Source organism: Cetorhinus maximus, chromosome 23, assembly GCF_964194155.1.
Source record: "Cetorhinus maximus chromosome 23, sCetMax3.hap1.1, whole genome shotgun sequence".
Lineage (NCBI taxonomy): Eukaryota > Metazoa > Chordata > Chondrichthyes > Lamniformes > Cetorhinidae > Cetorhinus > Cetorhinus maximus.
Genome location: NC_135901.1, coordinates 63,065,405 through 63,079,345, shown reverse-complemented (window position 1 = coordinate 63,079,345; position 13,941 = coordinate 63,065,405). Strand labels below are relative to the sequence as shown.

Sequence of the window (13,941 nt, the reverse complement as noted above, 5' to 3'; positions counted from 1 at the left end):
GAGGGTAATGCTGTTAATGTGGTGTACATGGTCTTCCAAATGGCATTAGGTAAAGTGCCACATAACAGACTTGTGAGCAAAGTTATAGCTCATAGAACAAAATGGGCAGCAGCAACATGGGTACAAAATTAACTGAGTGACAGGAAACAGAGATAAATGATTTTTCAGAATGGAGGAAGGTTGAAAGTGGATTTCCCCAGTAGTCAGGGTTAGGACTCCTGCTCCTATGACCTAGACCTTAGTGTTCAGGCACAATTTTGAAATTTATGGGCACAGACTGTGTAGAAGGTCCTTTCTCTGGTGAACCAGTTGAGTTTTTGTGACAATCCAGCATCTTTCGTGATCACTTTTTCCTCGTGCCGGCCCCACAAATTCCCAGATTCATTCAGCTCAGTTTCACAACCTGCCTTTGTGGGTTCTCTCTCACTCCCTCTTTCTGTTTTAAATCAATTCCACAGGATATTAGAAGGAGAGGATTTGCAGTCAGGAAACTGAAACCAAACATCACATCAGGATCTGATGGAGTTGCACAGTTTATCGTAGCCTGAATATCATCGGATTTTGAAAATGGAAGGAAAAAGCACTGTTCACAGTGGGGAGAAAACTGTACACGTGTTTTGTGTGTGTGGACAAGGCTTCAGCCAATCATCTAATCTGGCAGGACATAAATGCAGTCCCAATAGGGAGAAACCGTGGAAATGTGGGGACTGTGGGAAGGGATTCAATTGCATGGAAAGACATCGGTGCAGTCAAACAGCAGAGAGACCGTTCATCTGCTCCGAGTGTGGGAAGGGATTCACTCGTTAATCCTACCTACTGAAACACCAGCGAGTTCGCACTGACGAGAGACGTTTTAAATGCTTGGACTGTTGGAAGTGCTACAAAAGTTCCTGGGAACTGATGTTCCATCAACGCGTTCACACTGACGAGAGACTGTTCAGCTGCTCTTACTGTGGGACTGGGTTCAGGTGATCATCTCATCTGACTATGCACCAACGAATTCACACTGGGGAGAAGCCATTTATCTATTCCAAGTGTGGGAAGGGATTCACTCAGTCATCCAACCTGCTGAGACACCAGCATGGTCACACTGGAGAGAGGCATTTCACCTGTTCAGAATGTGGGAAGGGATTCACTGATTCATCCCACCTGTTGACACACCAGCGAGTTCACAGTGAGGAGAGACCTTCTCAATGTCCAGACTGCAGGAAGTGCTATAAAAGTTCCGGGGACCTGGTGTCCCATCAATGTGTTCACACTGATGAGACACCATTCAGGTGCTCTCACTGTGGCACTGTGTTCAGGCGATCAGCTAATCTTATTTCACACCAGCGAGTTCACACTGGAGAGAGGCCATTCACCTGCTTTGAGTGTGGGAATGGATTCACTCAGTCACCCAACCTCCTGAAACACCAGCGAGTTCACACTGGGGAGAGACCATTCGCCTGCTTTGAGTGTGGGAAAGGATTCACTCAGTCATCCAACCTGCTGAGACACCAGCAGGTTCACGAGTAACTACAGTGATTGAGTTTTGCAATTGAACCATGTTTCACTGGGGTCTTTTTCTGCTGATGTTAGTAAACTCCAGCCCAGTTATAGGTGTTAATGTTCTGGATAAAAATAAAATCATTAAGCTTTCTATTAAATAGATGATGTTGAATCTTTTTACTGTCCCTAAGACATTAGTTCCTTTCGAAGGGCTCTCCCTCTCCCCTGTCTCCTCCATCTTCACCTCCAACAACAAGTGTGAGGAGCTCATGGAGCTTCTTTGTCACTAAGATTGAGACAATCTGATCAGCTGCCTCTGCTGCTTTCTTCCCTTCCACTAGCCCACCGGGACAAACTGTCTCTAAAGATCCCCCATGTCCGAGCTCTGAACCCACATCTTTCTCCAGTTTCTCTCCCATCTCCCCTTCCTGCCCTCTCAGAGCTCACTTTGCCCATAGACCCACCTCCTGCTCCATCGACCCTATTCCCGCTAAACTGCTGATCACCCAATTTCCCCATGTTCACTGATATTAATGGTTCTCTCTCTCCTGGTACTGCCCATCTCTCCTTCAAATCTGCCATCATCACTTGTCCACAATAAAACCAACACTTGACCCCACTATCTTATTAAACTCCCGCTCCAGCTCCCACCTCCTTTCGCTCTCCAACTCCATATCCACATTTCCCAGAACTCCATGTTTAAATCACTCCAATAAGATCTCTGTCCCTGTCACGGTATCGAAACAGCTCTTCCCAAAGTCACCAATGACACCCGATGTGAATGTGACAAAGGAAAACTCCCTCATTGTCCTTCTCGTCCTGTCCACAGCCTCTAACAACGTGGACCAAACCGTCCTCCTCCAATGGCTCTGCACTAGTGGCCAGCTGGGTGGGACATGATGAAACAATGTACAAACAATTCAAGCGCTGGCTGACTTCAAGAAATAACCGGGCAGACAGAGAATGTCACCGTTACAACAAGGAGAGTCCGTGGTTTCAGTGAATGAACCGACAGAAGGGTGTTGTGGAGTATCTAAAACACTCGACATGAGTCAGCTGTGTGATGAAAAAGCAACATTAAAGACAAATATGGGGATACAGGAGAGCCCCAAAGACATCTTATTGATACAAGTTTCTCCCATATGTTTGGAGTATTTTGTAGACATTATAGCATTGATCATGATTACAGAATGAACCATGTGCCCTTGTTTATAATTTCACTCCTGTACATTCATGCCTATGTGAAAATGGTCTGCACCCATACCTGGTTCCTCTGTTATTCCCCTCCCACCCCACACCGCAAGTGCACTTCCTCTGACCTTCTCGACTTTCTAGCTCCTTCTCACTGTCTCCCTTTCCATCAAAAATCAGCAAATTGTTAAAAAAGTCAATGTAAAAATAATGTCGAACCTTGTAATCCTGACATTAGCAAGAAGTCCCCGTTGGAGATCTGTCCATTCGACCATACCCTAATCCTTCTGTTAGTCCTAAATTAATTATGTCAGCCAGGCTAAGCAGAATTATTAACTTGAAGCATATATTTGTTAATGACGCATTCCCCCTTTCAAGGGTTAGGACAGATTAGGAAGAAGGTTCATATTGTCATCATTCAGAACAACCCAGATTACAAAGGAACAACTGATCTCAAAAACAACCTCTTGTCGTGTGCGTGGAGGGGTTGTGCTGACTCAGGTTTAAATGGGTTAAATGATATATGTTTTCTATATTAGACAATCACATTAAAATCTGGCACTCAGATGGGGATATGGATTTGTGTTAGGTGGGAAGATCGGGATCAGTGTATTACTCCAGGAAGCCTTAAGATCAGAGGGACAGTATTTCAGAACTGATTCCTGTATAGCAGCAATCCCATTGCTGTCTGTGAAAAAGACCGATGGAAATATTTAAAGTGGAAACCATAGGCGTGTTGGAAGATGTTGTACACAAGGAATTTGTGAATTATCTGAGGATAATAGTGAGGGGAAAGGAATGGATCTGGAAAGCAGCAGACACTTCATGTTGCTCCAGGAGAAGTGGGGCCTGGTTGTATAGATGTCAGGTTTTACACAGCACACGGTCAGCCTGTGGTTTCACCCTGGATCAAGAATCTCCGAATCGTACCATTCACATCACTGGATGGGATTCTCAGGAGCCATGTTGTCTGCTTGGAGAGGAAGGTTTGTGTTATAGCTAATGAGAAGCAGCACAGACGACCACACACAGAGACCCACACACACATTCTCTGTCTGTCTCACACACTCAGAAATCCTCTCCACACCCACACACATTTACACACACTTCCACACTCAGGGATACACCCGCACCCATACAAACAGACACATGAGGACGCATCCTGTCCTATCAGGTGGACAACACCAACCAAAGTGACTAATACTGGGGATAAAGTATTGGTGCCTATGAAGAACACTGTTTTTGGCACATTCAAGTCAACATCACCCTCCATCTCCTGTGAGAAGTTTTGACCATCCAATCTCACCCCTTTCTCTGAACATTAAATCTATATTGAACAACATCTGGGACAGAGGCTACAACACAATTAGAACAATGAGCTGTCTATTGCCAGCTTTGGTGACAGTGGGAGGTAGTGTAAATTTCAGAACAACATCCTCGATAATTACAGCCTCTAATTTCCTCTTGGAATGACTGAAAATGTCAATTCCTCTCATGTTGATGGTCTGTTTGATGAGAGAATTCTGAGACAGATCACATGGAAAAATAATATAATGTTGTTTTGACTCCGTGGTCCAATATTCCCCTGTGTTTGTTCATTGCTGCCCCAATGTCCTGAGACATGTTCCTATGTTCAAAAGGAACTAATTTGTGTTAGCAATATTAAAAAAGACTCAATACACCATGTGTTTAACACAAATCTGATTCATCTGATTGTTATTCAAGATATAAACCCCTATAACTGGGCTGGAGTTTATTAACATCAGCAGAAACAGACCCCAATGAACATGGTTCAGACCTGGATGTGATTCACAGCAAAATCCAATCACTTGTTAATTGTGAACTCGTTGGTGTTTCAGCAGGTTAGCGACGGAGTGAATCCTTTCCCACACTCGGAGCAGCTGAACGGCCTCTCTCCAGTGTGAACTCGCTGGTGTATAGTGAGTTGAGATGACCATCTGAACCCAGTCCCACAGTGAGAGCATATGAACAGTCTCTCGTCAGTGTGAACACGTTCATGGTGCATCAGTTCACTGGAATTTTAGAGCACTTCTCACAGTCTGGGCATTTAAGAGGTCTTTCATCAGTGTGAATTTGTTGATGTGTCTGTAGGTGGGATGACTGAGTAAATCGCTTCTCACACTCGGAGCAGCTGAACAACTTCTCCCCAGTGTGAACTCGCTGGTGTCTCTCAAGGTTGTTTGAATGGGTGAATCTTTTCCCACACTCGGAGCAGCTGAATGGCCTCCCCTCAGTGTGAGTTTGTTCGTGTCTCAGCAGGCTGGATAACTGAGTGAATCCCTTCCCACACTCCGTACAGGTGAATGGCCTCTCCCCAGTGTGAATGTGCTGGTGTATTGTGAGTTCTGATAAATATATGCTTTCTTTACCACCTGATCCACCTGTCCGGCCACCTTCAGGGACCTGTGGACATGGACTCCGTGGTCTCTCACTTTTTCTACCCCTCCCAATATTCTCCTGTTTATTGTGTATTCTCCAGCTTTGTTTGCCCTCCCCAAATGCATTAGCATGAATTATCTTTCTCTTTTACAGCTGATTTAAAGTTGCAGATTTTGCTAAAAGTTTAAATTGGGGTTGATATTCAAAGTTAACTATTTAACTGCAGCAACAACTTCAGCTGGGAGTCAGTGAATTAAGAGGAAAGATCCCAGACAGCGGTTCTTCAAGGTACACTGCAGGCCCGACAGCTCAATCAGCTCCACTCTCAGCTCAGGAGAGCTCAACAACTCCACATCCTGTCCACAGGGGAGATCTCCTGGTGCAGTGGGACCAACATTCGTGCTTTAACTAACACCACCAAAAAAACTAGTTTAATCAGTTAATCTGATTGCTGTTTGTGGAATCTTACTGTGCACAAACAGGCTGTCAAGAAACAGGAACAACTAAAATAAAACATCCCAAGGTGCTTCAGAGGAGTTTCATAAAGAAAAAACTGACAAGTCACATAGGGAGATATTAGGGTCAATGGACAAAGCCGTGATTGAAGAGGTAGATTTTAACCAACATCTTTAATCAGGAGAGAGAGGTGGAGGGGTGGAGAATTTGAGGGAGAGAATTTCAAAGCTTCACACCTAGGCACGGCCATCAGTGGTGGAGTAATTAAAATCAGGGATGCCAAAGAGGCCAGGAGGATGAGTGCTGAAATCTAGGAGGGTTGTAGTACTGGAGATTAGACAGATAGAGAGGTATGAGGCCATGGAGGGATTTGAAACAAGTATGCAATTTTAAAATGGAGACATTGCTTGACCAGGAGCCAATGTGGGTCAATGAGCACAGGGGTGATGGGTGAACGTAATTTGAGGTGAGAACACACAGGCACAGAGTTTTTGATGATCTCATGATTCCGTGTGGGGACGGGGTGAATGTGAGAGCCTGGCCAGGAACGTATTGGAATCATCAGGTCTAAAGGTAACACGGACATGGATGAGAGTTTGAGCAGCAGATGAGCTGGGGTGAGGTGGAGAAAGGCGACGTTATGGAGATTGAAATATCTGGTGTTAGTGATGGTGTGGATATGTGGTCAGAAACTCATCTTGGAGTCAAATATGACACCAAGATTGTGAACAGTGTGGTTCAGCCTCAGACAGTTCCCAGGGAGAGGGATGGACTCGGTAGTTAGGGAACGGAATTTGTAGTGGTGACCAAAGACAATGGCTTTGGTCTTCTCAATTTTTAATTGGTGGAAATTTCTGCTTATCCAGTACTGGATGTGAGAAAAGCAGTTTGATAATTTAGTAACAGTGGAGGAATGGAGAGGGATGTTGGTGAGGTAGAGCTGGGTGTTGTCAGTGTACATGTGAAAACTAACACGGTGCTTCTGGATGATGTCACCGAGTGGCAGCGTGTGGATGAGAAATAGGAGGGGCCAAGGATAGATCCTTGGGGGACACCAAGTACAAGGACATTGGAGAGGAAAGGGAGGTTGGAGATGGGGCAGTAGTTTGTGAAGACAATGGGGGATCAGAGGTTTTTTTAGGATGGGTGATGACGATGCATTGAAAGGTGAAGAGGGACAGTCCCAGGAGAGAGAGAGAACCATTAACAATATCAGCTACATGGAGAAATTAGATAATCAGCAGTTTAGTGGGAACAGGATCGATGGGGCAGGAGCTGGGTCTCATGGACAAGATGAGCACTGAGAGGGCAGGAGGGGAGATGAGAGAGAAACTGGAGGAAGATGCGAGTTCAGGGTTCAGACAAGGGGGATCTTTACAGACAGTTTGTCCCGGTGGGCTAGTGAAAGGGAGATAAGCAGCAGAGGCAGCTGATCGGATTGTCTCAATCTGAGTGACAAAGAAGCTCCATGAGCTCCTCACACTTGTTGTTGGAGGTGAGGGTGGAGAAGGCAGGAGAGAGGGAGGGTCCTTCAACATGAACTAACTTGTGTTAGAGCCACTAAAAAGATACAACTCACTGTATTTCATACAAAGCTGATTTATTTGACTTTATCATATGATATACTTTTTTAATATTAACACCTATAACTGGGCTGAAATTTACTAACATCAGCAGAAACAGACCCCAATGTACATGGTTCAGTCCTGGATGTGACTAACAGCAAAATCTAATCAATGTTCTGAGTTACTTGTGAACTTGCTGGTGTCTCAGCAGGCTGGATCACCGAGTGAATCCCTTCACACACTTGGAGCAGGTGAACGGTCTCTCCCCAGTGTGAGTTCACTGGTGTACAGTGAGTTGAGATGATTCCCTGAACCGAGTCCCACAGTGAGAGCACCTGAACGGCCTCTCGTCAGTGTGAACACGTTGATGGTACATCAGGTTCCCGGAACTTTTGTAGCATTTCCCACAGTCTGGGCATTTAAAAGGTCTCTCATCAGCGTGAACTCGCTGGTGTGTCAGCAGAGGTGATAATTGAATGAATCCCATCCCACACTCAGGACAGGTGAACGGTCTCTCCCCTGTGTGAACTCGCTGGTGTTGTACCAGCCCTGCTGATCGCGTAAATCCACTCCCACAATCGGGGCAGGCGAACGGCTTCTCCCCAGTGTGAAATCACTGGTGTCTCAGCAGGTTGGATAATCGAGTAAATCCCTTCCCACATACGAAGCAGATGAACGGTCTCTCCCCAGTGTGACTGCGTCGATGAGTTTCCAGCTCAGACGGGAATCTGAATCCCATTCCACAATCCCCACATTTCCACTGTGTCTCCCCACTGTGAACGGTGCTTTGTCCGTCCATGTTCAATAGGGCGACTCCGTCAGATCCTGATGTGATGTTTGGTTTCAGTTTCCCGACTGCAAATCCTCCCCTTCTAATACCCTGTGAAATTGATTTAAAACAGAAAAAAAGGAGTGAGAGAGAACCCACAAAAACACAAAGGCAGGTTGTGAAATTGAGCTGAATGAATCTGGGCATTTGTGGGGCCGGCACTAGGAAAAAGTGACCATGAAAACTGCTGGATCGTCATAAAAACCCAACTGGTTCACTAATGTCCATCAGGGAAGGGAACCTGCCACCCGGTCTGGGCCTACACAAGACTCTGGTCTCTTTAGGAGCATAAGTAGTGATCAAGAGAAGTTCTGACACCCCATCGAGCCTGCTCCACCATTCAATACGATCGTGGCTGAATTTGGGCTTCAACTGCACTTTCCCGCCCACTCCCCATATCCCTCGACTCCCTGAGAGACCAAAAATCTCCCCATCTCAGCCTGAAACATATTCAATGATGGAGCATCCACAACTTGCTGGGCTGGAGAATTCTATGTGACAGAGAGAGAAAGAGAGAGAAGGGGAGTGGGAGAGACAGAGAGAGAAGGGGAGTGGGTGAGGTAGGGAGAGAAGGGGAGTGGGAGAGGCAGAGAGAGAAGGGGAGTTGGAGAGGCAGAGAGAGAAGGGGAGTGGGAGAGGCAGAGAGAGAAGGGGAGTGGGAGAGGCAGAGAGAGAAGGGGAGTTGGAGAGGCAGAGAGAGAAGGGGAGTGGGAGAGGCAGGGAGAGAAGGGGAGTGGGAGAGGCAGAGAGAGAAGGGGAGTGGGAGAGGAAGAGGATGAGGGGAGGGTTGTTACAGATCTGCAACTAAACCAGAACTTTGACAAAACTTCCCAAACCCTCAACCTCCACCACCCAGAAGGACCAGGGTAGCAGGTGTATGTGAACACCATCACCTCCAAGTTCCCCTCCAAGTCACAAACCATCCTGACTTGTCTGACATCCAGTACTGGATGTACAGAAATTTCCTCCATTTAAATATTGAGAAGACTGAAGCCATTGTCTTCAGTCCCCGCTACAAACTCCACTCCCTATCCACCGACTCCATCCCTCTCCTGACAACTGTCTGAGGCTGAACCAGACTGTTCACAACCATGGTGAAATATTTCACCCCAAGATGAGCTTCCAACCACAGATCCACATCATCACCAAGACCGCCTTTTTCCACCTCAGTAACATCGCCCGACCCCAGCCCAGTCTCAGCTCATCTGCTGTTGAAACTCTCATCCATTCCTTTGTTACCTGTGGACTTAACTATCCTAACACACTCACTGCCGGCCTCCCACATTCACCCTCCCTGTAATCTTGAGGTCATCCAAAACTCTGCTGCCCGTGTGCTTACTCTCACCAAGTCTTGTTCACCCATCACCCCTGTGCTCACCGACCTACAAAGGCTCCAGGATAAGAAGCAAACTTTTTAATTTCTCATCCGTCTTTTCAAATCCCTCCAGGGTCTCACCCTCCCTATCTCTGTAATCCAGCCTCACAACCCTCTGAGGTATCTCAGCTCCTCTAATTCCGGCCTCCTGAGAATTCCTGATTTTAATCACTCCACCATTGGTGACCATTCTTTCATTTGCCTTGGCCACAAGCTCTGGAATTTCCTCCCTAAACTTCTCCACCTCTTTTTCTCCCCTTTGAGATACTCCTTAAAACCGACCCATATGACCAAGCTTTTGGTCACCTGCCCTAATATCTCCTCATGTGGCTCAGTGTCAAACCTTGTTTTGCAACACTTCTGTGAAATGCCTTGGAACATTGTGTTTCTGTAGCACTTTCCGTGTAAGACAAATTGTTGTTGATTTGGAGATATATCACTGTTCCTTCATCATCACTGGGTGAATAACCTGTAACTCCTTACCTAACAACATTGTGGGAGCACCTTCACCACACGGACTGCAGCGGTTCAAGAAGATCAAACATCATCTTCCCCACAGGCGACTGGGGATTGGCAATATTTGCTGGTATCTGTGGAGAGAGAAACAGAGTTATCATTTCAGGCCATGCAGAATGGATTACAGAGAATAAAAATTACACAGAATTTGATGGTCAATATAAGCTCAGAAGTGGAAGAGAAATGGACTATAGTGCAGGAAAAACTATTCCTGATTATGAAAGATGGGAATGTAAAGCTGGGAAGTCATCAGCACACCGTCAGGGTTGGGGAGTGATGGAAACTTCATTTAGACACTGTCGGCAGAAGTAACAGTAAAATCCTAAATGGAGCTAAAATACACCCATTATTAGAGACAGAGGAAGTTAGACAATGGCAGAGAGGTGATCAGGGAGGGCAGAGGTGAAACAGAGGAATGGATGAACATGGATTTAGATCCGCAGTAAAGAAGTCACACCAGCCCCTGAGGCATGAAACCTCTTACAGATAACAGGGCACAGCACTAAAGGTCTCGATTGTAGAAGAATGGTCAAAAACATGCAGCTCTGAAATAAGTTCAGAGTTTGCAATGTTAAAACTCTCCTGCTGGATCCTGCAGCTGGAAAGATATCAGAAGCACTGGAGTCAGAGAAAAATCTCCCAGTTGAGGAAATACATGGGGAACGGGGTGATGTCACCATGTAATTGTCGATGTGTGATGATGTCACAGTGTAATTGATGTGTGATGATGTCACAGTGTAATTGTCGATGTGTGATGATGTCACAGACACGGACACAGAACATCTGGGTCTGTGCAAACCAGTGATCACCACACTTTATGAAGGATGTGGAGGGTCCTCGAGAGGGGGCAGAGGAGATTTACCAGAATGGGTCGAGGGATGAGGGATGTTAGTTGTATGGTTAGTTTGGAGAAACTGGGGTTGTTCTCCTTGGAACAAAGTAGATTGAGGGAAGATTTGATAGAGGTGTACCAGTTTATAATTGGCTTACATAACATAGTTAAAGAAAAGCTGTTCACAGTATCTGTAAAAGGATTACAGGACTACAGATTTAAGGGATTACAGATTTAAGATCTACAGGGAGCTTGTGAGGAAAAAATTTTACACAGCGAGTGGCAATGACCTGGAACTCAATGCTTACCCTTAGAGGCCGATAATATCCAAGTTCCGATGAATCAAGTAATTCTGTCAGATTTTAATGTGATGTTTGGTTTCTGTTTCCAATCTGCAAATCCTTCCCATTTAATATACCAGGATGTTGCCTGGGATGAAACATTTAAGTTTATGAAGAGAGGTTGGATAGACTTGGGTTGTTTTCGCTGGAGCAGAGAAGACTGAGGGGTGACCTGATCGAGGTGTACAAGATTATGAAGGGCATGGACAGGGTGGATAGGGAGCAGCTGTTCCCCTTAGTTGAAGGGTAAGTCACCAGGGGGCATAAGTTCAAAGTGAGGGGCAGGAGGTTTAGGGGGAATGTGAGGGAAAACTTTTTTACCCAGAGGGTGGTGATGGTCTGGAATGAGCTGCCTGGGAGGGTGGTGGAGGCAGGTTGCCTCACATCCTTTAAAAGGTACCTGGATGAGCAGTTGGCACGTCATAACATTCAAGGCTATGGGCCAATTACTGGTAAATGGGATTAGGGAGGTAGGTCAGGTGTTTCTCACGTGTTGGTGCAGACTCGATAGGCGGAAGGGCCTCTTCAGCACTGTGTGATTCAGTGATTCTGTGAAAAAGGAGTTTACAAACAATCCATCACTCTCAATCCAGGACATAAATTGAGAAGAGACAAACATTTCTCTTGGTCTGAGTTTGCTGTGTGTAAATCCTCCCCTTCTAACCTCGTGTAAAAGGAGTTTCCAAAATCCATCCCTGTGACTCCAGTATCGAAATCCACAACATTCTCTCCTCCTGCTACCTGGACCAGGATGACCGCGCATGCGCCCTACTGCACATCCCCCCCACTATAAAGATGGCGGCCGTTACCCCGGGCCTGACGAAGGGAGAAATTCAGACTTTTTCGGCCCGTTCTCTGCAACCGCAACACCCGTACCTTGTTAATTGGGGTCTCAAACCTGCACTGTGTCTTTATAAACCTTTTCTTCCCACTGCGCTGGCTCCATTCCTCCTCACACTCCCACTAACTCTGTTAGTTTGCTCCACTCTATATTTTCTCAACCACTCTGAGCAGCTTCAGTCACAGACCAGCAGTGCGCATGCTCATGAAGCAAACCGCAATGCGCACGCTCCAAGCACATACAACAATGCGCATGTGCCAGGAACTGCTGTCGTGAGAATAGGGCACATTCTGTCCCGCAGTGAATGCTGGGTGAGCACTCCGCCATTGAAGGGCGAAAATGTAGGAAATCAACCTATGTCCTGTAATCAGATACGATGAATGCCATTGAGGCAAGGCATAAAATTGTTCAATCAATTGATACAGCGACCAAATTGCTCTGGGCTCCACCATAATTCTCTCCTGTGTGCAATGAACAGCAGAACAAACCCCTGGAGTTAGATCTGAACTCAGCGGAATCTCAGCAGATGGGATGAGTTGGTGGCTTTTAAACCGTCCTTTGCCAGTAGCAATCCTCAGATTGTGGATCAAATCCTTTGAACCTTTAAAGATGGAGTGTTAACATGTGGGCAAACTGAATAAAGCCCTTTGCTCACGTGAATGTCCGCCCACCGGGGTCATGAAGCTATTATGTACATAATATTTTGGTAAATACTTTTGTTTTCAAATAGAGGTTTAGTCTATGGGTGAGTCTTATTTGGATTAAAGCCAGCTAGCCTGGGTGCTTTGATGTGTGCTAGTTTTGAGTTGTAAGAGGAATAACGTGCATTTGCATTTTTTAGTAGAGCATTCAAGAAGTAGGGTGAAAACGGACACCTGCCTAGCAGCTACCAAGCAATATATTTATAGTTTTAATAAAATTGGTATTATGAAAGGGCTTTCATTGTTAAAAGGTGGTGTTCAAAGAGGCTGGTGGGAAAATGAGAATTAGCATTCAATCAGTGATGGTAGGTATAACAAGACAACCATTTTGGGTGTGCAGAACAGAGGCAACATGCGATCAAAAGGCAGCTGCAAGCCTCCAATTGACTCCACAAGGAACAAATGAAAAGAACCTCATTTTGAATTTGTACGGTGAAAATGCTTTGCCTGGTGTCTGGTTAAGTCAATGGGTTGCTGTTGCCTTATTGGAGATATAGTTTGGGAATTTGTTAAAATTTCTGAGAGTAATAATTTGTAGCCATGTGTATATATATTTTAATCTGTGTAAATTAATAAAATGTTTTACTTTGTTTAATTTAAAACTTCGAGAGCTGGTGGTCTGATTCCTGAATTTAGGGTCGCATCTCAAACATAACACTTAAAATCAGTGACAGTTGTTTAAGGTTTCCCTCTGGGAATTTAAATAACTCCGCTTTACCAACTGCATTACTCATAATACCAGCGAGACTGTGTTGCTGTGTTAGTAATTGCGATGATAGAGCGAATCCCTTTCCATTTCCACCTGGTGAACAATCTGTTTACAGTGTGAGCTTACCTGCACGTTTTCAGCTCAGACATGGATCTCTAAATCTACTGGTAATGGGTTTCACATTCTTAGCACTACATGAGAACAAGGAGCAGGAGTAGGCCATTAGGCCCCTCAATCCTGCTCCGCCATTTAATAAGATCATGGCTGACCTGACAGTAACCTGAAATCTGTACCCCGTCTACCCCCGATAACCTATCACCCCCTTGCTTACCAAGAATATATCCATCTCTGCCTTAAAAATATTCAAAGACTCTGCTTCAATAGCCTTTTCAGGAGTTCCAAAGACTCACGAATCTCTGAGAGAAAAAACACTTTGCCTCTCTGTTTTAAATGGGTGACCGCTTATTTTTAAACAGTGACCCCTAGTTCTAGATTCTCCCGCAAGAGGTAACATCCTCTCAACATCCGCCCTGCCAGGTACGCTCACAATCTTATATGTTTCACTAATCTGGTAAAGAAAAGCAACATATTGCAGATGCTGGTCATCTGAAATAAAAACATAAATACTGGAATTCTCAGTAGACCTGGTAGCCTCTGTGGAGAGATAAACATAGTTTTCATTTTAGGTCTGTAATCT

The 13,941-nt window shown here is 45.3% G+C and overlaps 1 protein-coding gene and 1 pseudogene across 1 annotated transcript in view; one reads left to right on the top strand and one right to left on the bottom strand.

Annotated features, from left to right (window-relative positions):
• The window catches only part of LOC144698080 (uncharacterized), a 642,405-nt gene that overhangs the window by 390,617 nt on the left and 237,847 nt on the right, over nucleotides 1–13,941 (bottom strand). The window lies entirely within an intron of this gene.
• Nucleotides 1–13,941, top strand: part of LOC144698076 (uncharacterized) — an 85,658-nt pseudogene that overhangs the window by 5,607 nt on the left and 66,110 nt on the right.